This window comes from Anastrepha obliqua, chromosome 5 (genome assembly GCF_027943255.1).
Source record: "Anastrepha obliqua isolate idAnaObli1 chromosome 5, idAnaObli1_1.0, whole genome shotgun sequence".
Lineage (NCBI taxonomy): Eukaryota > Metazoa > Arthropoda > Insecta > Diptera > Tephritidae > Anastrepha > Anastrepha obliqua.
Window position 1 is genome coordinate 92500771 of NC_072896.1, and position 25418 is coordinate 92526188.

Below are 25418 nucleotides of genomic sequence, written 5' to 3' on the forward strand. Positions count from 1 at the left end.
ACGAGTGCGGCGCGGGGCTGCAATCGACAGATAACAATACTATCGGCACCGTTGAAGCGAATTACCGACTTTTTCTTCATTTTTCGTGCACACACACATACATGCGCGTATATGTACGTGTTTGCTGGCGCACTGGTATGTAGAAGAGCATAAGAGGTAGAATAGCCAGATAAAGTGCCAGATAAATTCGCCGTAGTAAAGCAGAAACAACAATAACGCACACTACCATGAAATTTATGTACGCATATTTGCGTGTATTGGTGGCGTTGACTTTTTCGGCAGGCAGTCATACTCGTGCCCATTTTTGTTGTGCCGTGTCGTGCTGTGTTGGTTTGAGTGTTGTTGTTTTGCTGAGTGCTCAGTGCTGAGTGGTACGCATTGTCGTCTGTCGTCTGTCGATTCCCATAGGTTTCAGTATCGCAGAGATATTCGACGTGAACGGTTAAATGGCGAATGGCGACGATTTGCTGCGACAAAACTAATCAAATACTTAGTAGATACGAAGCGTAGCGATGAACGCCGTGTGTGAAGTGTAAAGCGAAGTGAAGTGAAGTGTAGTTTAGTGAACGATACCAACAGTTAGCAAACATTAGATAGCTGCCACAAAACAGCTATAATTTTATATAAGTAAATGTGAAGTGATAGTGAATTGACAATAGTAAAGTGAAGCTCATGAATTATGTACATATGGAAATGTGTGCAAGTATGTGTGTTATGGTAAAAATATATATAAAATCCATTTGTAATCAAGTGGAGATCATAGAAATTCCAAAGTACGATTTTTGAGATTTTTGTAATTTATTTCACAGCTACTAAAATACACACGCACGTATCATATTTTACGTTTGTATGTCTGTGCGTGTGTGTACCGCTACCTCTGCCGTAGCGATCAGCAGCAGCAGCATCTCGTAAGCGTCTGTATGTGCGTGTGTGTGTGTGCCTGCGTGATTTGATTGTAACGGCAAAATATTTAGTAGCGCAAGAACTACAAATACATAATATACTAAAAATTAAAAAAAAAAATTAAAAAAAATTGTAAAATGCTACAAAAATTTATAATTTCGCCGTGAACTAAAAGAGATTTCCGTAAATTTGAAAATTTAAATTTTATGCGCGCCCAATAACACAAATATTACAGCAACAATAAGCACAACAAACACCACTGCTGATAGTCGGTCGGTGTGCGGTGGTTTTCGTGCGCTAAGCGCGTATGCTGAAAACGTTCAGAGAAGTGTGTAAATTCCAATAAAAAATATTCAAATCTTTGTACGTATGTAAATGTGTTTATAAGATTATGTGCATACAAATTTTTTTGTAAAAAAATATATATTATAAAAAAATTATACCAAGTAGCTAATGAAAAAAAAGTCAAGTGTAAAATAGCCACATAAAATTCTGTGTCGAAAACCGGTTTTTGTAAACGGGTTAAAAGAAAAAAGTCACAAAACCAAATAAAACGACAAACACACACACAAAAGAATTGTGCGATATGCATCAGCGCCGCCGAAAAACTAGTATTGGATTTAGGAAAGTAAACGAAAAAAAGCGAAGAACACAACAAAAAAGCGGAAACCATATGATTGCAGTGGCCTGATAAATTTGAAAAAAAATTAAATAAAAAAAATTTAATAAAAAAATATTCACATGAATATCTGAAGTGGTAAGGAAATAGTGGCCAGATTAATCGATGAACGGAACTAAAAGTATGAAATAAATAATTTTTGTTTGAAATTAAATGAGAAGAGCAAAAACAAAATACAAATAAAACTAAACAAAAATATAAAAGAAGATTGGAAAATAATAACAATAATAACAATAATGACAAAAACAAAAAAAAGAAATAGAATTAGGAAGAATAATTATTAGTGGTCAGATAAGTCTATCAACGCAATGGAACTTAAAATATGAAATAAATAAATTTTTATAGAAACTAAATGAAAAAACCAAAAACAAAATGTAATTAAAAATACTAACCAAAATTAAGAATTCCACAAAAGAAGATTTAAAAATAAATAAAAGAAAAGTAAAAAAAAAATGTAAAGAAATTAAATGAAAAACGGGAAACAAAATAAAAATAAAATAAAAGTAATAAAATAATTATAACAAAAACTAACCAAAATATAAAAGAAAACTGGAAAATGATAACAAGTATTCCAAAAACAAAAAAATATTGAAAATTAGGAACAAACATTTTGAGTGATCAGATAAATCGATAAAAGTAATTTCATAGAAATGAAGTGAAAAAAATAAAAACAAAATAAAATTAAAAATACTGATCAAAATTAAAAACACCAAATATAAAAGAAAATTTAAAACTAACGAATTTTGATACAAATTAAATGAAAAAACGCAGAAACAAAATAAAAATAGTAAAAGTAGTAAAACAATTATAAGAGAAAATAAACCAAAATATAACATAAAATAAACCAAAACATAACAGAAAATAGGAAAATAATAACAATTATTACAAAAACAAATCAAATATTGGAAATTAAAAACAAACCTTTTAAGTGATCAGATAAATCGATAAAAGAAACGAAACGGAAAGTATGAAATAAATAAATTTTCATAGAAATTAAATGAAAAAATTAAATAAAAACAAAATAAAAATAAAAATACTAACCAAAATAAAGAAATACCAAATGTGAAAGGAAATTTAAAAGTAAATAAATTTTGACAGAAATTAAATGAAAAAAATATATATATATATAAATAAAATACCAACAAAAATTAAGAAATCCATAAAAGAAAATCTAAAAATAAATCAATTTTCACTGAAATTAAATGAATAAACCGAAAGCAAAATAAATATAAAATATTATCCAATGTTAAGAATATTATTATAAAAGAAAATTGGAAAATATTAACAAAAATTTTTAAAACATAAAAAAATTGGAGAATATTAATATATAATAAAGTATAAAATAATAAAAATTACAAAAAAGCAATAACAATTATGAACATTTTTTAACAAAACTACATATTTTAAAAAAACTAAATAAAAAATATAACTAAAAAAATACAATATTAAAAAAGTTATAAAAAAATAATAAAAAAAAATTAAAGAAAAAATTAAAGAAATTACAAATAAAAAAGTGAAACTAAATAAAATGCTCATCGATCGAGAATTTCACAGCATTGCTGATCGGAGGTGGCGAGTGGAAACTATTTGCGTTACGACCAGACAAATCTGGCCATCCTACAATCTGAAACAGACAAAAACCCTTATAAGTCTTTCGAAACACGAACTAAGGCTTATAACATCTCTTATCACCGGCCACTGCCTTTTGGGCACTCACGCACGTCGGCTCGGGGTTCCTCAGAACGACCTGTGCAGATACTGCGAGGACGAAGATGAGGAAGTATCGAGCAGACATTTGCTGTGCAGTTGTCCGGGTCTAGCCAGAAGTCGACTCGCTCTTCTAGGCTCTCCAACAATTGACAATCTTTCAGTACTCTCGGACCTGAAAATCGAATCTCTCATCAAATTTTCGAAACGAATTAATATCTTTGATCAAAATCTACAATAAAAAATCTCGGTTAGGTGGGGAAATCATTTAAAATAATGAGCTCTAGGGCAACACAACGGACCCAACTTGCGGTCTATGTGGTACTCCGATGCGGGGTCACCCTTAAACCAACCAACCAACCAAATAAAAATTATAATTAAAAAAAAATTAAAAAAGTTATACAAAAAAATTATAAAACAAATAATTAAAAAAAATTATAGAAAAATTTAAAAAAGTTGCAAATAAAAAACTTAAACTAAATAAAAATTATAATTAAAAAAAAAATTAAAAAAGTTATAAAAAAAAATTATAAAACAAATAATTAAAAAAAATTATAGAAAAATTTAAAAAAGTTACAAATAAAAAACTGAAACTAAATAAAAATTATAATTAAAAAAAAAATATATACAATATATAAAAAAAATAATAGAAAAATTTAAAAAATGTATAGATAAATTAAAAATAATGCCCGCTGTGCATTTGTAAACATAAATGCATTTTCATAAAAATTTTAATTTATTTTAATGTAGCTATTTCATTTTATCCACTAAAAAAATTTAAACTAAAATAAAATGCTTTTAAAATTTTTCATAAAGCAAGATTCTCTTATAAATAAATATATAATATTATTTAGTGCTTGGTTGAGCTGTTCCTCCGATATCTGGTGTGCGTATTGATGTTGTTCCACAAATAAAGCGACCTACACTTTTACGGACGACGGATGGTTTTCCATGACATTTCCATATTGCAAAGTTAAAATGCTTTTAATTTTCCTTCCATTCAAGCGAGTGAGAATTTCTTACTGACAACAACACTTTTTTTTCTTCCTTCTCATTTGAAGTTGGTGCTATGATAGCACGATTGCCGGGCATTCAGCGCAGATTTGGCTGTGCTTGCTTCTGAGTAGATTTATTGAAACTCTCCATCTAGCCAGTATAGACACTTTTTTCTTCTGCATACAGCACTCTATCATATTTTTGACTGTCAACGCCCTTAATGAAAAATCATGGAATTTTTGTGGTCAAATTTATTGATAAGAAAAATGTGGTCACACAAAACAGCCAACTTAATTTTTGAAGGCCAAGTTTTAAACAAATTTTATCAAAGGAAAAATATAAAAAAAATTAACAAAAATAAAACTTATTAAAATAAACATTGAAGAAAAATCACAAATTAAAAATTTAAACTAAAAAAAGTTAATATTAAATGAAAGTAAAAGTACAAAACGAATATATTACAAAAATTTCGGGCGAAAACAATCGAGAAAATTTAGATTGAAAAAGTAAAATTGTAGGCCCAAGAAAGTTTATAAATAATTCGAAAGTAAAAAAAATAATCATTAGAACAATTTTAATCTAATATAAATCAAAATTGAAAAAAAGTTAAATGAAAAAAAGCAACAAAAAAATATTTAATTAATAACTCAACATTAAAAACAATCTAACATTAAAAAATTTTAAATTTGAAAAATACGAAATTAAAAAAATTAAGCCTGAAACAATTTTTTAATGCAACAAATTCTAATTTGTAAAAATCAAGTATGAAAACAAATTATAGAAACTAAAAAAAAATTATAGTAATTAGAGCAATTAAAAAAAAATATAGGCGCTCAAACGAAAAACTGGAAAAAATATAATGAAAAATATAATTGAAAGCCCAAGGTTTAGAAAAAAATATAAAGTTAAAATAAAACTAAGTTCAATTTAAAAAAAAAAAAATATAATTGAAATAAATAAGAATTAAAACAAAGTTAATGAAAGAAAATCAAGTATAAAAAAGTAAATGAAAAAAAAATCGAGTATAAAAACATTTTATACTTAATAACTCAAAATTAAAAACAATCTAACTTTAAATTAAAAAAAAATTCGAAATTAAAAAAATTATGCATTAAAAGAATTTAAATTGAAATAAATAGTTACGAAAAATATCGGACACTAGAGACTGGGATAACTGGAAAAAGTGCAATATTAAATATATAAAGTAAAATTGGACATACAAAGTTTATAAAAAAATTCAAAACTAAAATAAAACTCAATTCAATTATTCAGAAAAAATTAATTTAATAACTAAAAAAAAAATTAATTAAAGAAAATCAAGCCTCAAAAATATAAATAAAAGTATAGTATTTAATATAAAGTAAAATTTAAAAACGAAAAAACGTAATTTTAATTATTCAGAATTGCAAAACAACAAACCTTAAAAAAAATGTTAACGTAAAAAACTCAAAATTAAAAAATTCAAATCTTTAAAAACTAAAATTTTAAAAAGAAAAATTGGAGAAATAATGAAGATAAAAAGTAAAGTAAAAAGTAAGTGAAGAATTAAAAATCAAAAAATTTGGTACTTTAAAAATTTTTAATTTAAAAAACTTGAAATTTAAAAAAACAATCCTTAAAAAAATTAAAATTATATCTAAAACCTTACAAAATTATAATACAATTATATAAAAAAAGGATAAAAAGTTTAATGAACAAAAATATTAAAAAAAAAGAAATTAAGTTGAAAAATTCAAAATGAAAAAATCAAACATTAAAAAAAATATTTAAACAATTAAAAGACAGGTCTCTAAAATTTTTGAATTAAAAGAATTCTCAATTAAAAAATCAAACCTTGCAAAAATAAAAAGAATAATGAACAATAATGTCGGAGTTAAAAAGAAAAACTGGAAAAAAGCATGAATTGAATTTTAAATAAAAATAAATAAAAAAAAACCAAATTGAACTTAAAAAATTCAGAATTAAAAAAAAATTAAACATTAAAAAATATCAGAATTTTAAAAAGAATAATTAACGAAATCTCCGGTGTTTAAAAGAACAAAAACGAAAAAACAAAAATTAATTCAGGCGGAACCTAAAAAAAAATATTTCAAAATCTGAAACATAAAAATTGAAGACATACATTTAATGTGTATAAATAAGTGTACAAAGTTTAAAGCCACAATAACTAAAAATTATTTTTCAAAAAGCAAAATCAAAACCAAAAATTTTTGGGCCACTGATAAAATAATCCAAATGAAAGAGTTCAAACGAAAATTTTATTGTTTACTTCCGAACAAAACAAAAAAACCACCATCGTGAATATTTTTGGGACACTGGTAAAATAATCCAAATTAAAGAGTCCTAACGAAAATTTTACTTTTTACTCCCGAAAGCAGCGATTAAAATTACTGCGTCGGTTTGATAAATCAAAAATCAACATAAATCGCAACAATATTATTTATTTTTTTTGTTCAGATAAAACTTGTGCATAATTTTATTTTATTTTTTGTTTTTTTGTTGCATTAAGTGCACTTACATACCAACGCAGTGTATGTTTATGTGTGTGTGCTTCAAATTTTTACCCCCAACAAAGTGAAGGATCAGGAATTAACAGCGGCGAGCATAAAATCAGCTGTTTAACAGCATTTACTTCAACATGTTTATGTTCAAACTGCATGCAAATGAGTATGCGTGTATGTAACAGTGTGTGTATATATGTATTTATGCATTTACTTATAAATTATTGTAAGATAGAGACGTAGGCTAAAATAAAGTAAAGGACGGGCACTTAAAAACCAACAAAAAACTAAACAAATTCAAACAAACTTGAACAAATACAACACTAATATACAATAACAAAAATGCAAACAAAGGTCTGAAACAAAACAACAAAATATTAGGTCGATTAGGTATTACTAGAGCGTAGAAGAAATACAAAAAAAAAAAAAATTAAAAAAATAGTGAATAACAAACTTAATTTTACAATAGGGAAACTAATAAAAAATGTACTCATAGATAAGATGTTAAATAATCATTTTTTGTAGTAATTGCCTGCTTATCTCTTTAATGCTATCTGAAGCGGGCTGTTGTTTCAGCACAAAAAAAAAAATTACAAAAAAAAAAAAAAAATAATAAATAAAAAGCATGAAAAAATAGAAATAAAATTATAAAAAAATAATAAAATAAAAAACATAAAAAAATAAAATCGAAACTAGCCTAGTAAATATAAGTGCTGCTTTCTTAATGTTTTGCTAATATTGGCTTAATCGGCGGTAAATTAACCGAACGATGGCTCGATATGAGAATTTCATTTTCACGAAGGTCTGCTTAGCTGACATTGGGTTAGTTTGATTACTGTGAATATTGAGGAAAATAGTACTCTGCTCTTTCTTTACAAATATTGTATATAATTTGATCGAAAGCCTTAGTTTGTTTTTCTCTGATATGTTATCATAAAGATAATGAGAATTAAAGCCAGATGTCTATTAAATTTCTTGAACGCCGAATTCCAAATTTATTAACAGACTCGCCGAGTGATACAATAATAATGCTGAAAGTGAGAGATTTTCAGGTATTTTAATAAAATATTTAGATCATCCCCTGCTGATACAATACATTCACGTCAACGGCTTTCCAATTCTCGAAACAATTGTTGAAACCGATTTCTGGAATGCCTTTAAAACGTCTCGCTTGTGTTAAAATAATGCCGTCAAATTAGCCTCTTGGCCTAAGATATGAGTCATTTCATGTCAAGTGATTCAAGTACTTTGGATATTGTCGTCAATTCTTCTGCGAGTTGTTTTACATTTTTTATTTTACTTTCAGATAAAATATATAAATATTTTTGGAAATAAAAAAAAAAATTTTGGAAATTAAAAAAAAAATATATATAATATAAATAAATAATGTTTTTTTTGGAAGTTAAAAAAAAAAAAATCGTTTTGTAAATAAAAAAAAAAACAAATTTTTTTGGAAATTAAAAGTAAAATTTGTTTCTTTTTAGTTAAAAAAAAACTATTTTGGAACTTAAAAAAATTGTTTGGAACTTAAAAAAAAATTAATTTTGAACTTTTTCTTAACTCAATGAACTCAACTCTCCTGCAAACTAAACAAATTAACGAATTTTCATTAAAATTCACTACTACTTTGTCCAAAATACTTGGATCCTTTGGTATGAACTCGCTCGAAATTCAAAATCATTGGCTGCTAAGTGAAACGGATATGGTGGTTCTAGAAGTATAGTCAACGAATTTTTAGTGCAATGTAATAGACGAAGCTTAGTAGTGTAAGCTGGCAGTGGTTTTAGTAGAAAACGTGATTTCACTGCTTTCACACTTCTTGGACAAAATAGCTTTCAAAAGATGAAATACTCAGAGTGTCAACAAGGTGTTTAATTGCCAATCATCGATTTTTGGCAGCCAAATCTTTAGTTTCCTGGATGCGACAGTTTTTGCCGCCAGTCTTACAGGGCGCCGGGTACTATGCTTTCTGTGCCTTTGCTGAAGTTACTTGTACCAGCTTTTTGATCTTTCTGCCACATACCTGGTCGCTGAATGCTTTCAGCAACTTTCTCAGTACTTTAGCAGCAAATAAATATTTCAATCCGAAAGTCACCAAAAGAATGAAAATTCTTTGTTTAAAAAATCACAACTTGGCAGAATAGCTAAATTTACTACACATGTTTTTGGCAAAGCTTATGCGGCTTCGAATCAATGCTGAGTATGTCGGGGTCGATTCCGGATAGCTAGGAGTTTAACCAACTATAACATACTGAACGCATTTGTGCCAAGATAGCGCAGCTGAAGCTCCTCGTCTGCGATGGGTGGTGGTGATTTGATTTTGATGAGCGAGTTCAGGGGCGGGAGTTTAGGAAGGTGGTAGGAGGCTCACAATGCCGTTTAAGGCCTGTTTATAAACTGTGGTACATATGTTTTGGCTCATACCTGTATGTTTGGTTCACTGATATTTTTTTAAAAACTTACCTCATGTAGTGACATTCTATAGCTACTATTGCTGGTACTATCTTTAATTCAACCAGGGGTTAATATGTACTATTTTGTTAAAGTCCTATTTTTTCAACTATTTTTTGATTAGATTTGATTTGTAATCGATAAATATCTACATACGTACGTTCTGTACGCTGTGAAGTGAAACACTTCCTTGGCTCTTCGGTGGTTAGTTAGCTGCGGGTTGTGTTGTTTCTGTTTATCAAACAGTAAAAAGTGAGCACTCTTCACCTTTATCGCTTTGATGTCATCATATGCGTATTTACGTACATATGCAGCGCACTCACATACATACATACGGACATACGTACATACTTACACACATTTTTGTATGGACAAACATACATACTTGCACAGATAAAATGCATACAGTGGCGTGCATAAGTGAGTGATGCATGCATGATGATTTTTGGTTCAATATTTTTGAGTCAGAATTTAAATTTTTTTTTCGTTTTAGTTTTCGTACTGTTATTAAATTATAATAAAATTTCCAAATTTTGTAAAAAATTTAGGAAAATTCAAAAAATTTTCATATAAATTTTGAAGTTTTTAATCTGAGTTTTGGTAAAATTTTAGAATGCGCCGCAGCATGCCTCATGCAATTTTCGTCAAATAAATGCAAGTTTTAAACGACTAAAAAGATTCTTTGGATATTTAATAAATTTTTTCTGTTGGCTTTTTGGGCTTTTTCTTCTTTCTTCTATATAAAAAGGAATTCCTTGTGGAAGAAAATGCACAAGGAAAGGAAAAAATGCGTTTAAGGAAAAAACCCATAGGAGGTAACTTCAATTTTTATAAATTCAATTTGTTAATGAAAAAAAAAAAAACACGAAAAGGGCTATCAGAAAACAAAAAAAAAAAAATTTAAATAAAAGTGGGTTTTGTACTTGAAGCAAAATCATATACGTAAATCAAGTTTTCAAGCCTTATGAAATTTTTGTAAAATAAATGCAAATTTTAAGCGGCTAAAAATTGTTTGGATTTTAAATTTTTTTTGAAGGCTTTTTGCAGTTTTTTCTGTATCAAAATGAATTTCTAGTGGCGTTTGTAGAAAAAAATCAAAGAAAGCAACTCTAGTTTTCATAAATTGAATTTTTTATATGAAAAACAAAAAATTCTAACCAAAACGAGTTTTGAGCCATAACAGAATTCAATGGACCGTAAAACTGCATACTCGAAAATTTTTCTGAAAATTCAGAGGCAGCGCTGTATTAGCTGTTGTTTAAGTAATAGCTTTAAACGAGCTTTTATAAACAATAAAAATGAGAAATGATGAAAAAATAAGATTAAAAAGTTGAAAATTTATTTGAAAATTTCTGAATCTTAAAAGGAAAAAGTGTCTGCTTGGATTCAACTGATCAACCACCAGCGTGCTCACAGATGGTTTAACCGCTCACTGCGCTATCGGCATTCTAGCCAGTAGAATGGGTGTACCTCACAATGATTTCTGTGACTTGAGTCGGTACAACACCTCCTCTGTGAATACCCCGCATTTCAAAGAAGCTTTGCCAAAAGTCTTGGCGATAATTTCTGCGAAAACTTGGGAAATTTGCCAAATGTCTTACTAGAGGGACTAGTTTGCATCTTAAAAAGATCTATGTGGTTTAAGCAACTTAATTAGGGGATGGAAATCAAATGGGACATCACAATAATCTTGTATTAGAAAAGCCACCTGGGTAACCCAAGGTAAACGAAAATTTGCTGAATTTTTCTAAATTTTGTATAAAGTTTGAAAGTGTGATTTATGTGCTTTTGGTTACGAATGAACAATATTAATATTATCAATATTAAAAAAAAAATAAATAAATAAAAAATATTACAAAGAAATTCTTGCCCGAAAACCAAAATTAACAAAGTTACAAAGGAACAATATTAAAAAAAAATATTAACAAAAAAAATTCCATGCACTCAGTTATGCTCACCACTGTATACATACACATACACATACATATTCATATGCTCATTTTTGTTTTTTTGTGCGCCTGCATTCTCTTATTACTTTGTATTTACTTTATCTGCTTATTTTCGTTTGCACTTAACAATTCGTTTGTATGTCTGGCATTTTTCGCCGCACTAATTCTTACTCAATCCTGATATTTGCACAGAATAAATACGAGTATGTAAGCACAGAAAATAAAATTGTAACTCTTAATTCTTAATTCTCAAGTATTTTTTTTTTTTCGTGATGGAGATGAACTCATGGTTTTCGCTGTAATCTTCTTTGCACACAAAGCGGAGCGGACAAGTGGGGTAAAACTGAGAGCCAAAAAAAAAAAAATTCCATTGCTTATATTTGCACTTTTGCCTCTTTTGGCACGCAAATGCATACATTCATATATGTGTGTATGTATACACATAGTTGTTGCTGTCGATTTATGTGCATTTATATTTAAGACTGCATGCGGCGAATTCGCTAATGCAATTGTGGTGTAGCACAAATGTACGAGTATTGTGTGTTTGTTTGTATTTAGTTGTCTGTGTTTTGTTTTTGTTGCTTTGGGTACGAGTATTCGTCGTTTCCCTTTAACGTTTATTTTTATTCCTCCACTTTTATGTTATTCTTTGTTGCATTTGGTTTTTTTGTATTTTGTTTAAAACTAATTTTTATTTGTTTTTACTTTGCTATTCCACTTTACCGCTTCTTACTACTGTGCCCATACCAAATTCGTTTCGTCTGAAGTTGTCTGGCCGCATTGTATGCACGTGTGCTGGTTGACATATTCGAAATTCTTCATATAGTCGTTCCGAGGAAGTCTTAACCTGAAAAGGCGTGTATGATGGCTGTGATCAACTCAGCTGACTGTCAATGAGCGAGCGCATATTGGCGTACCAGGGAATGTGGCACATGCTGAAGTTGAAGTAAGCAAGTGACTTTTACCACTTCTGCTAAATGAGTGTTGCTGTGTTTACTTATAGTCTCATGGACTCATATTTGCTGCATAGGAAAGAGTAAAACTGTTGTGCTTTCTCAAGTATTGTTCAATCGGGAACACTTGGTGTAAGATTAAAGTTGCGACTCTTTCGGAGAACTGTATGAAACAATCAATATTTTACTATAATTTCAATCTATATCAGCAGATATTCGAAATGTATTTTAATAATAAAACCTTGTTGTAAAAGCTAGCTTGCCTAGAGCCTTCTTCATTAGCACAAACTCTTTCTCGTTATTTTATATCTGCCCTCCAGTATCAATAACCGGTTTTAGATTGTCGAATTGTCAACGACTTTGTATGCACCAGAAGTCCCAGTCCGATGTACTCATAATCTACATATATATTGTTTAATATTACCGGTAGGCAGTAGGTCATCGCCACCGCATCTTAACTTTGAAAGTGGAAAAATTCCTTCAGGGGGCAATCGCCACCTCTGCATTACATTTCGGCTGTCCTTCGTCAGTCCATTCGGAGATTGCACAATACATTGGTAGCAATTAACCGTCATGAATACAAAATAAAGCTGCTTATGCATAGTTGGGAAGCTGTTGATATCACCCTGTAAACTAGACTTGTATTCTTGGAATTTTTCTCAAAAGAAAAGAAAATTAATACTAAAATTTTTTTTTCAAAATATTTTTTTTTAATTCGCTATACTTACTTTTCATCTTCTGGAATTTTAGGCTATTTTCACTATTATTTCTTTTTTGTTTTGGTGAATAAAGTAGGGTTCACAGTGTCTTCATACATACAGAGGCCGTCGTCTACTGCGTTGAGTGGTGTGGTTACTAAAACAATCTCATCTCTCCTTCTGCGGTGATACCCTTCCCGGGAGTACTATCTGCATTACTTCAGGAGAGCCCAGAACGGCATCCATAAGGAATCAATTCTATTCAACAATGTCTGGGTCCACCATATTTGCAGCCATTGGAGCATTTTGCTGGAAAAGACAAATCTCTTAGTTACTGTTAGCGAGTTCTGAAATAAAATGGTTATAATTTTCATAAAAATTATTGAAACAAAAAAATATTTAGTTTTGAATGACATTTGCGTTTTCCACAAATATGAAATGTTACTGCTTCACTGATCACAGAAGAACTGAGAGTTTGCAAAAAACAACCCTTGAAAATAAAAAGGGTAATTTTTTTGAGTTCTTCTTCGCGCGCTTCATTTCACTGTTTGTGACAAATTTCCTTTTGCCATTATCTACCATTCCTGTTAAAGGCGGCCGCCGTACCCGAATGGGTTTGTGCGATTCTCCGTGCATGAAACAGCAAAATGAAAAAAGTTATTTTTAATAGCGGTCTCCCCGCGGCAGGCAATGACAAGTCTCCGAGCGAGATTATTTCTGCATTAAAAAGCTCCTCATAAAACCATTGCCGTTCGAAGTCGGCTTAATACTGTAGGCCCTTCTATTTGTGGAAAAACATCAACCCGCACGCCACAAACAGGAGAAGAAGTTCGGCCAAACACCAACAGAAATGTACGCGCCAATTATGTATTTCATTCCTGCCACAAGACAGACGAAATACAGTGCAGATAGTTGGATAGACCCGCTGCATGTAGTTTGCTATCTACAATGTAATGCGGCAGTGGCGATTGACCCCATCGCACGCTAAACGCTATTTACATAAAGACAATCACTTACGCACTTGGAAAGTGAGCTAAAATTCACACACTTTTTTTATTTCCTCACTTTACGCAATTGAGTTTTTTTTATTATCTCATTTTACGCAATTGAGTTTTTTCTATTCCAGATAGAGCTGTTTTTGCGTGCTCTGACTACTTGTTTCGTCCATAGAAATTTTTTGGGGCTCAATATAAATTTTTATGGAACATCTAATGTTAACTGAAATCACTTGCTTTATTCACTATTCAGTTCATTCCCTTTATCATCGTTTTGACTGTAATTCCTATTAAGGGGGGTAAGGGATAAAAATCGATTTTTTTTGCATGTTATTGTAGTAAAACATTTCAAAAATACCGTGTTAAAATTTTAAGTCAATCCGAGCAAAACTTTTTAAGTTATAGAGCATAAAGCCGAGCCGCCTCAAACATCTGCCGAGACGCAGCAGTTGCGCGCGTAGTCCGTTACAAACTTTAAACGCGGTTTTCTTGAAACTTTTTTTTTAAAGTGCGTAGTCATTGGCATTTGAAAACTACTCAACCGATCCTTTTGAAATTTTGCATACATATTTTACATATAAAAAACCCAACGTTTTTTTTCGCTATTTTTTTATATTAAGGTGGTTTTACACCTACAAAATGGCGGCATTTTTTCGTCAAAAATCACTTTTTACTTCAAACGACTACCAAATGGCTGAAAATGAAAATAAATCGTCAAAATAAACGTTGGGGGGAAGTTTAACTCATACTTTAACTAAATTATTCGATTTTTTTGATTTCAGATGATTCTACGCTGAGATATGCTGACTACTACAAAATGTATTTTTGAAAAGACGTCTACGTAAATGTGCTCTCATTCGCTCACTTTGCAATATTTTTACATGAAAATTTTATCAAATATTCTTGAAATGTTACTTTTTAATATGCAACAACTTTTAATAAACTGACTTGAACCGTTTCGCTACAATAAATTCATGAAAAAAGTGTTTTTTTTAGCGTTTATCCCTTACCCCCCCCCCTTAAATATTTTAAGCCTTTGAGCGCATCCAATAAAACATCTTTAGCACCACATTTTTTTACGTATGTGTGCGTGAATATTTAATACTATCACACCTTTCTACCCTTCATCTCCAACAAAGGCCGCCCCCTTGCTATTCATTTCACCATAAACCGCCTTACTCCAAAGCTAAGCACTAAACTTTCAGCACTTCTATTACCCTTGGCCTTATTGAATTGTTGCTTTTGTCTATTTGTCATTTTCCGTTTTGCCATTCATTCAATTCACAGAAGTCTGAAATAAAAATGCTCAACAAGTTGTATACAGATAACGCAGGTGCTTTTGTTATGCTTTCTGCATTATTAACTGGCGACAGCCTGCCTGTCTGCCTGCTGTCACCCGCTAGACCGTACAACCCTCAAACGCAACGGAATTACCCGACATAGCCATAGCACACATTGCTGTTGTTTCAAGTTATTGGCTTTCCATTTTACAACGATTTCGCTTCCATTTGCTCTTTCGTTTTACATTTTTTTTGATATATTTTGTGAAGTTCCCTTTTTGCATTGGTCTATGAGAATTCGCTCCTTTTGTTCACAAATTTCTTCCCCATATGGCCGCATTTATTTGTCTGGCTGGCGCTTGCCGGTGGTATTGTTCGCTGCCACTTCAAAACAGTGCTGTTCACCCTATATTGGCTACCAAGCAGCGTCAATGCCAACATCAGCACCACAACCATCCTAGTCATTAGCTGCTGCTAGCCGTTTCAGCTCTGTTTTTTGTTCGCTTACTGGCTACTGTGCGGTGGCCTACGATTTATTTTAACTCTGCCAGCGCTCTAGGTCGCTATACATACATACATGCATGCGTGTATGCGTCTATGTAGGTGTATATGTATTATAACAAATTACAGTTTATTAATATGTTTGTTGTTGTTGGAGTTGCTATTGCGTTACTTCTGCGGATATTGCGGTTTGTGGCGCTGCTCTGCGCGGCTCGGCTGTGCTGCCGAATCTTTGCCACAATTGAAATGAATAGCTGCTACAGCAGTTGCTTGCTGTTACGGGCACTACTCTATTTTGTTATTGCTCCACCTTGACTATATGACTTATTGTGGATGTGCAATTGGTTTTTGTTGTTGTTGTGGCGTCGGAAATGATTTCGTCCCATTTTGAACTCTGTAATGTTTTTTCTTTAAGTCGGTTTTTTTGTTTTTTTTTTCGTTTTCCATAAGTTTTGTCTAAGCTGTTTGCTGTCTGCTGCTGAAAAAATAAATATTCATTCATATATTTGTGCTTATGTATGTATGCATGTATGTAACTAGGTATCATGCTTTTGGGCGCTAAAAAATAGCACAGACTAAAGGCAAATAATATAGCTTTTGTAGACAGTGTCAACGGCAATACAATCGTAGCGATACGTAGCTAGGAATGTATGCTTGTATGTGTGTATATACACAAGAACATCTGTACATTTGTTTCTAAATATTTATAAACATGCTTACATCTGTATATATATGTGAGTATTCATGAACGTTTGCTTTTTAAGGGGGGGTAGGGTCACAAAATCGAAATTTTTTTTCTTCACTCATCTTATAGTAAATCATTTCAAGAATGTTGTGTCAAAATTTTAAGTGGATCGGAGCAGAACTCTCAAAGTTATAGCCTTTGTAGGCACTCTACCTCGAATGCGGAGCATAGATAATTTTTCAGAGTCATTTTTTCAAACGCGTTTTTCCCGAAACGACTTCTTAAAAGTCGGTGCCAATCACAACTCCGAAACTATTCAACCGATTCTTTTCAAATTTGGCACACGTTTTCTAAATCAAAAATACCTCCTCCCCACACTGTTTTTTTTTTATTTTATTTTTTTAAGGTGGTTTTTCACTTACAAATATGGCGAAATTTTTCGCCAAAAATGCTCGTTTTAGGTTTTTTTCCCACCAAAACTACAAAAATGAAAAAAAAAATTTTATTCATGTGGGGGGGAGCATTACGTCATACTTTAACTGAAAAATTCGACTTTTTTGGTTTCAGATGATTCTACGACGAATGCCGATTGGCACCGCAGAGCACCTCTCGAAAAACATATCTCCAAAAAAACTCTGTCATGGGCTTATTTGTCAATATTTTATTATTAATATTTTTTAAAAACTTATTGAAAAGATGTACAATAACATGCAACTGATTTTATTAAAGTATCTTAAGCCATATTTCTGTAAAAAATTAAAAAAAAAAAAGTGTTTTTTTTTAGCGCTAAACCCTACCACCCCCTTAAAGCAATCAACCACGCATCGATTGGGCATATATTTCAGAAAATTCACGATATTTTTTATATGGCAGAAAAGGCGCAACACCTCAGCGAAAAAAAATTGTCAAAAATCAACGTGAATTTTCAGCAACTTGAAACTTACACTTTGTTACACTAGAATTAAATGGACCATAAGACTGCATACTTTGAATTTTTCTAAAAATTCTGAAGAAAAAGTAAATGCAAATTCGCCACTTTTTTTTTTTTTAATTTTGTACAATAATTTCCAACTTTGCATCATATACTTGTAGCTTTTGTTGTAGTGTGAAGTATTTACAAATAATTTTATAAAAAAATAAAAAAAATAGTCAAAATATCTTCAATTAAGTCTACATACAGCAACATATTTTCTTATTTCACAGGAGGTATACAACAATTAAAAAAAACATTAAAAACTGTTGCCGGTTTTTTTTTCGGAATTCATATTCATTCACAAATTTACAAAAAAATTAATTATTTCACTTGCCTTATAATAAAAAAAATTAACAAAGGAATAAAGTAGCGGTATGACAAACATCTACATACACTTCAATTAGCTTAAAAAGAATTTGTTCATTTTAAAATTAGCTGTTTGAATATCTGATTTTAGTATTTAGTAGCTTAGGTTAGGTTAAAATGGTAGCCCAAAGAGTGGGCACACTTTGATGAAGAAATCGAATTCATTCTTTGTGATACCATTGTTAAGGAAATAAGGAGGAGGAAGACCGACAGGGCAAGAAGAGAGGGCGGGGAGAGGTGGGGGTGGGTGGTTCGGAGAATGGGTTACTCGAGGGCCCTCATTGCCGCTTGGCTATCGGAGTAAATATTTACTTTCTTCACTGTTAGTACGCAAGTGACTGCTTCTTTGCTTGCGGCTACATCTGCTTGGAACACATTCCAGTGATCCGGTAACCTGAATTTTAGTTTGATGGGAAGCTCCTCGCAGAATACCCCTCTGCAAACCTTTCCTTCCATTTTCGATCCATCCCTGAATAGGTTAATCAGGAATCTTCTTCAAGTGTAGCTTCCCGTCCACTCCTCCCTTTGTGAAATGTGAGTGGAGAATGTTCCGCTTGGACTAAGCGAGGGTGTACATTGATCTGTCGACAGGCGGATGAAATCAAAGGATACTTGAGTTTCCATAAGTGACATCCAGCCTGTAGTCCGAACGCTTCAGTCTGATTGCGGTACGTGCAGCGACAATTTTGCCTGCGATGTCTACATGTACCACATCTATAGTAACATTGCATCCAGCGCTAAAGTAGGTGTAGTTCGAAGTACCCCACAGAATCTAACGAGTGCAGTCCTTTGAACTCCCTTTAGCATGTTCACCGATTCATTAGTATTTAGTAGATCCACTACCATATCAATCACTGCTTGTGGCGTTCATCCAACTAATAGTTGGGCATGATCTTTCTGCTTTTTTGGTGGCATACCTCCATCAACTGTTTCTTTACCGAATTTGCATCAGTTATCATACTTTCTCTCTAAAAGCTCACAAGCTTGCTCTATCGGATTTAAATCTGAACTCTGCGGCGGTGTATTTAGTTGCCTCGGTGCGTAATATAAAAGCCATTCTTTGATTATCTTCATTAGTGCAGTATGCTTGCCACTGGTCGTTGTCTTGTTGGAAAGCTCAACTTTGCCCAATACCCAAGTATTCAACTGATGGTCTAAAACGTTGTTCCAACATATTTTTATATTTATCTTAGCCCATGGTACTTTCAATAGAGGTCATCTTTCCAACGCCAGATGCAGCTATAGCTCCCCAAACCATTATGCTACCACCGCCGCGCTTGACAGTAGGCATCAAATTTTTCATTTCCATATCCGCATTTCTTCTCCTGCATATTTTAGCGCGGCCATCACTTTCTAATACTTGTATATTGAACTTTCGATTCGCCAGTAAATAAAATTTAAGATCATAAATTCATTCCTTTTAATGTGTGCCCCAGCAAACTCAAGCCGAATGATACGAGGGTTTTCTGAATTCACTGGCTTTTTAAGCGATGTCCTTCGCTATTATTAAGATATCTATGAATGGTTTTCGGATGAACATTTTTTCCGGATGTCTCGACGATATGTTGGATCAATTTCGGAGCACTAATGCTCGGTTTCTTGTCGATTTGTCGATTTTCCCTGCTATGGGGCTTATAGCTTTTCTAGATAGCGGCCTATTCTTCTATGGGTGCCTGGTTCGCCTCGAATTTATACAAAGTATCAGGTGTATGTATTTGCATACCTACAACGACAATTTATCAACTGAGATTTTGGAATAACGGTACTTTACAGCTACTTTTTCTGCAATGTTTGCTTTGCTTGAGTGAAGCAAAGCAGATACAACCAAACTTTTCTTGAACAGCTCTTTTATTTTTTAGTTAGTTTTTTCTTGTTATAAAGCAAAGTTGATTTTTGTTACTCAAAATTAATCATCTTGTCAAGAGATTTATAATTTTTGCATATGACGTCGTACGTTAATCATATTTAACACTTGGGAACAGTCAATGGAGCGCGTAAAGGTCAAAATAAAGATTTCCATGACTCAAAATGTTTTTGCCTATATGTGACAGTTTGTGTGTAACTGTTTTTTTCTTAAATTAAAAAAAAATTAAAAATAAAATTAAAAAAAAAAATTTAAAATAAAATTTAAAAAATAAATATATATATTTTTTTATTTTATTTTTAATTTATTTTTAATTTAAGAAAATAAAATAATTAAAATTTTTTTTTTTATCTTATTTTTAATTTTTTTTAACTCTGTTTTTTAGTTTTGTTTTTTGTCAAAAGCAAGCGGATGATTTAAATATTTCCATGGCTCAAAATATTTATGCCAATATGTCACAATTTGTGTAATATAAATTTAATTCTAATTTTCTTTTTTATATTTTGTTTTAACCTTGTTTTTAATTTTTTTTTTTAATTTCTTTTTTTTTAATTTTGTGTTTTGCCAAAAACAAGCAGATGTTTTGTCTGTAACCGATTTCTCACACAGTTAAGTTATTTATACCTTATTTTGCTCAGTTGCCGAAAGTCCATAAAAAACAGAATACTTTTTGAATGGTTTTTTCCGCTGTGTTCAATTGTTTTGCATTCTTCATAATGCTCTTTTTGTTGTTGACCAACAAATCTTTGCACGTCCAACAGTTTCTCGGCTGGTTAAAACACAAATTTGCATGAATCATCATACGCATACATACAAATATATGGATATAAAACGTAACTGTGTTCACGCAGATGCTGCCACTCGATTTCTTTGACAGGCATACATATGTATATACATATTCACTTAAAAAGATATGCGAACTACATCTTGTCCTATTTGGCAAAATTTTAGAATTAGTGAAAAATGCAAAGTAGTGAAATGTTCGCATGTGTAAGTTACTAAGTTAAAACATTTAATCTGTACCTCATATTTTATAAAGATTCGATTCCACTTTTCGGCTTCTGGGTCATTTTTGCCATGGCCAAATCGTATTCTACACTTACCTACATTTGACGTTTTGCTTCCGGTTTTACGGATCCATACACCTCTACTAAAGTAAGGCCATTTTTTTACTTGTCTCGTATGCTCCAAGCTGGAGTAAGGCATCTGTATTTGAAGGCCATACCATCACCGCCAAATCAGCGTATTCCAACGAAATTTCTTAGTTCGCACTCAAATCTTTAAACTTCACTGATCCGGTTCTTTCATACAATGCAAGGTGTGCATTTCTAATTTAAAAGTATAATATTACAATGTAGAAGAATTATACTTTTACTCTGCTTTGCTTTCGATATGATAAATGGGTCAGTTGACTCGCCTTTACTCTTTGGTAGCTTCATTCTTCAGATATCTCAAAAAAATATTCGTCTGTGCATTGATTTATTCTTCCTCAGGGTATTGTAACTGTTTACGCCTCGAGAGCACCTTTAATTGGAACATTGAGGGATTTTGATCAGATTTCAAGTTCTTTGGGTTCTGATTTACTTGTATTGCTATCTAAATATATGTAGTTGGAAAGTATCACTCAATGAATTTTTTGAATAGTTGCGAAATATGTAATTAACTTAAATTGCACTTTGCCGCATTGTGTAATGCATCCATTTTTATTCTCCTGTCAGATTTTTACTCTTGTCAGCTTAGTTACTAAAACTAAATACTCGTAATAATAATCACATAAATCAAATTCATTAAATTCCATGAATTATATAAAAAAAGTTTAAGCCCTTTAAACTAACGCGCATTCTCTGTCTCTCTGTTAGCTTCCCAATAATATTTTATTGACTACAAAACAAAAAAAAAAAACATGGGAATAATAACAATCAAATGTTATTGGCTCATCTTCCAGCGGCAATTACCGCAACAGCAGATTTGATAGTATATTTTAATGGCATGACCGCGTACACATAAACAGACCAACACATACATGTAAACATTCATACATTCATACGTGAATATGTATGTAGTCATACATACAGCGACAAATCATAGCACATCAAGATTTTAACCAGTTTTCACTATCTTTTTTACTATTATTTTTCATATTAAAGTATTTTTTTATTATATAAAAGTGTGGCGCATTCCTCAACAAAAACGCTATAAATCCAAGCCTTAAACTTCATAAAAAGATGAGCAAAATTCAACAAACAATATCTTAATTCCACGGCTTTAATTGGGATTTCTAGAAATATTTTTGGTATGCAGTTTTATAGCTTATTAAATTTTAGTACAACAAAGTGAAAGTTTTAAGTGACTTCAAAATTCTTGTTGATTTTTTATATTTTTTTCCTTAACGACGCTGCACATTTTCTCCAAATAAAAATGCACAACAATGGGTTTGTATTGTTTTTACAGACATTCAAATGGTCTTAAATTGCAAGGAATTTCAAGCTAGGGCTCACTCCATTTTATTGTGGAGATGCTAATTGACTACTCAGTTGAAAATTTGTTGGTATCTCATTCGTGGCGTAATCGTAAATCGTCCAATTGGTTGTCTGACTGGGGTTTTATTTCTTCTCCATCTATTTTTTTTTTAATTTACATTGAATGCAATAATGCCAACTTTTACTTCGCACAATGCTCCATGTAAACTCACCTTAAGCAAGGCCTTTTCTTAATAGACATACACACCATTACTGTTGCTAATTCTAACTAAAAACCTGCGCTATCAGTAGAGAAACGTGGCCCGAATCGAACAGGGCTCGCACTAAGAGTCTACTTAAAATAAGTAGGAGGGATTTAAAAATCGTAGTAGGAGTCCCATCTGGGCATTGTCTAATAGAAAAACATGCCGGTAGATTAGGGACATCACTCAATGACTGTAGAAGCTATTAGGATATAGTGAAGAGGAAGTGAAAGTCGAACACCTTCTATGCGGGTGCATTGCTCTGTGTAGAAGACTGTTCAGATTGCTCGATCTCGCTTTTCTGGACAAGTCAAACTAGCTTATATAGCTAGCTTTTTAAAGGTCACACAATGGTTTAGAGAGCACCAAGTAAAGGGTTTTCCAATAACAGGTGTTATTTTGAATTTTATTGCGCTATCGAGAGATGATTAACGATTTTTTATGGCCGGAACTGGATGGTATTGATCTGGACAACGTTTATTTTCAACAAGACGGCGCTGCATGCCACACAAGCAACGAAACCATTGATCTTTTACGGAAAAATTTGCAGACCGTGTTATCTCTCGAAGAGGTGATCACAATTGGCCACCGAGGTCTTGTGAATCAACACCTTGTGACTTTTTTCTTTGAGGCCACGTGAAAGAAAAGGCGCCAACAGCTCAGGGTCAATTCAAGACCTCAAAGATGGGATTCGTGAGGCTATCGAGGACATAGGGCAGCCACTTTGCAATTCGGTTATGGAAAATTTGATGAAAAGGATATTGTCCTGTAAGCGTGGTCGTGGTGGTCATTTGCTTGATGTTATTTTCCACTATCAAAAACATACCTTCCTCTTTATAATGAAATAAACATCCGATCATTTATATAAAGAAATTTGAATATCAAAATAACACCTCTGTTTGGAAAACCCTATAGACTAAGGTTAGGATAGTTCTGGTGGTATCACAAGAGGCCCCTAAATTCGTCTTACTGGTCACTTGACCTAACCTACCTAAGCCCTTTTCATTTAAAGCAGCAGTGATAGACTACTTAGTTGCCCAACTCTGTATGTAAACACACCTTAAGCATGCCATTTTCAAGACATTTTTTTTTTATAAAAACACTGATTGCAACGTAGATTAATTTAGTCCATAACTCTATGTATAAACTCACTTTAGTCTTGTAATTCTCACCTTAAGTTTTTTTATTTGCATTGAACTCCGAAACACTATATGTCAACCCACCCTAAGCAAGTGAATAACTTCCTAAGCCTTTTAACTTTTAAATCAGCAGGTATTGCGCAACTCCATTTGTAAATTAAACCTAAGCGCGCCATTTCTATTCAAAAAGTTTTTTCTTAAAAAAAAACACTGAATACGACAAATATTAATTTACTCCGTAAGCCTATTTTCACTCTAAATTTATCAATTTTCAAAAAACATAATTTTGGTGAACACCTCTTGTTATTTGACTACATGATACTAAATGTAAATTTACCCTAAGAATAAGTTTTCTGATTTTTAAAACGGCGACGATAAGTTATTTGACTCCGTAAATTTATATGTAAACTCACCCTAAACAAGTAAATTTCACTGCTTTAGACAGGCATTCTGCATATTGCAAAGGATTGAATAAAATAGTGATTAACTAACTCCATTGCCCTTTATCTAAACTCATTATAAGCAAATGATTTTCACTCTACATTTTTTTATTTACATTGAATACAACATTTATTAGTTATTTGACTACGTAGTCCTATATGTAAACACACCTTAAACAAGTATTTGTCACTCTCTGACTACGGAACTGTATACGTAAACTCTTCTCAAGTCTGTTTTTTTTCATAAAATTTGTTTTGCAAAGCATTGAAAAAAAAACAGTGATTAACTACCGCCGTTGCTCTATATGTAAGCTCATCCTAAGCAAACACTGACTTGACTATGTACGTATATGTGGTTCTATGTACAGATATGTATGTATGTAAATTATATATAATATATATATATAATTGGCGCGTACACCCTTTTTGTGTGTTTGGCCGAGCTCCTTCTCCGATTTGTGGTGTGTGTTTTTATGTTGGAGGGACCTAGAGTCTCAAGCCGACTCCGAACGGCAGATATTTTTATGAGGAGCTTTTTTTACTACTTTTTTACCGCTACATAAATAATTTCCGGTTTTAAGCTCCGAATTTGTATATGCAAACTCTTCCTAAGGAGTTCTTCGTATATGTAAATTAACCCTAATTTTCGGTCTTTGACCACGCAACTTTTTTTATTTTTATTGCAATTTGTTTGAAATTGAAACATTAAGCAATTCATATAAATTAGGCTAATGGGTCGAAACTGTACATAGGTATAAATTCCAAACTATATTATCTTCACTAACTCTTTTTTACTAACTCATGTTTTGTTTTGTTTTTTTTCGCTAGTTTTTTCCACATCTCACTCAGAGCTGGTGTTCTATAATGTAAAATCTTCCTAATCAAGTAATTTTCATTCAGAATTTTCTTAATTTTTATTTGTATTATTTGAAACATCCAGTAGTCAATTGACTTCGCCACACTATATGTAAACTCATCTTAAGCATTCTATTTTCACAAATACGTTTTTTTGTTTTTTTTTGGTACAAAACTTTGACCAAAACAATGATCAACTAATGCCGTTGCTCTGTATGTAAACTCAGTCTAAGCCAAGGGTTTTTTTCCTTCTTTTTTCATTTGGCATTGAGTGTAAGAATACACAAACACACATACATATCTGCTCCTCAACATTATATGCATACTCACCTTAAGCAAGTGTTCAGCAATGACAATTACATGTATGTATGTATATATTTTTATGTGCCAGTATACATTGACTGCTTTTTACTGCCTCAAATCACAGTAAATCTTCTCTGATCTTTACCGCTTTAAGTTTTAATACTGAATAATATTTTGTATTTTGGCATAAAAAAGAATTGTTTCCATTGCATATAAACAATGTGACCATCTACACAAAAAAATGAATGCATACTTACTTATTTATGATATATCCATGAAAAATCTGCTTTGTTATTTGATGGTTTTACAATGGCGCGTAGTTTAATATTTTTTTTAATTTTCGTTAAACAGTTTCGTTTAATGGCGCGCTAAAATTACAAAAATGAACAGCTGTGACCGAAATTGCCAGTACACATACATAGAGTGAAAATATTTGTTTATAGCAGTTCATATACATA

At 31.6% G+C, this 25418-nt stretch overlaps 1 protein-coding gene across 2 annotated transcripts in view; it reads left to right on the forward strand.

Moving 5' to 3' along the window:
* The first annotated feature begins 426 nt into the window (after positions 1-426).
* The window catches only part of LOC129246917 (dual 3',5'-cyclic-AMP and -GMP phosphodiesterase 11), a 168404-nt gene continuing 143412 nt past the window's right edge, over positions 427-25418 (forward strand). The window contains exon 1 of one of the 2 annotated variants that reach the window (XM_054885659.1): positions 427-703. The gene's annotated coding sequence lies outside the window, so the exon portion shown is untranslated. Of the gene's footprint in view, positions 718-25418 lie in introns of both variants that reach the window. The other variant, XM_054885660.1, reaches the window with a different exon arrangement.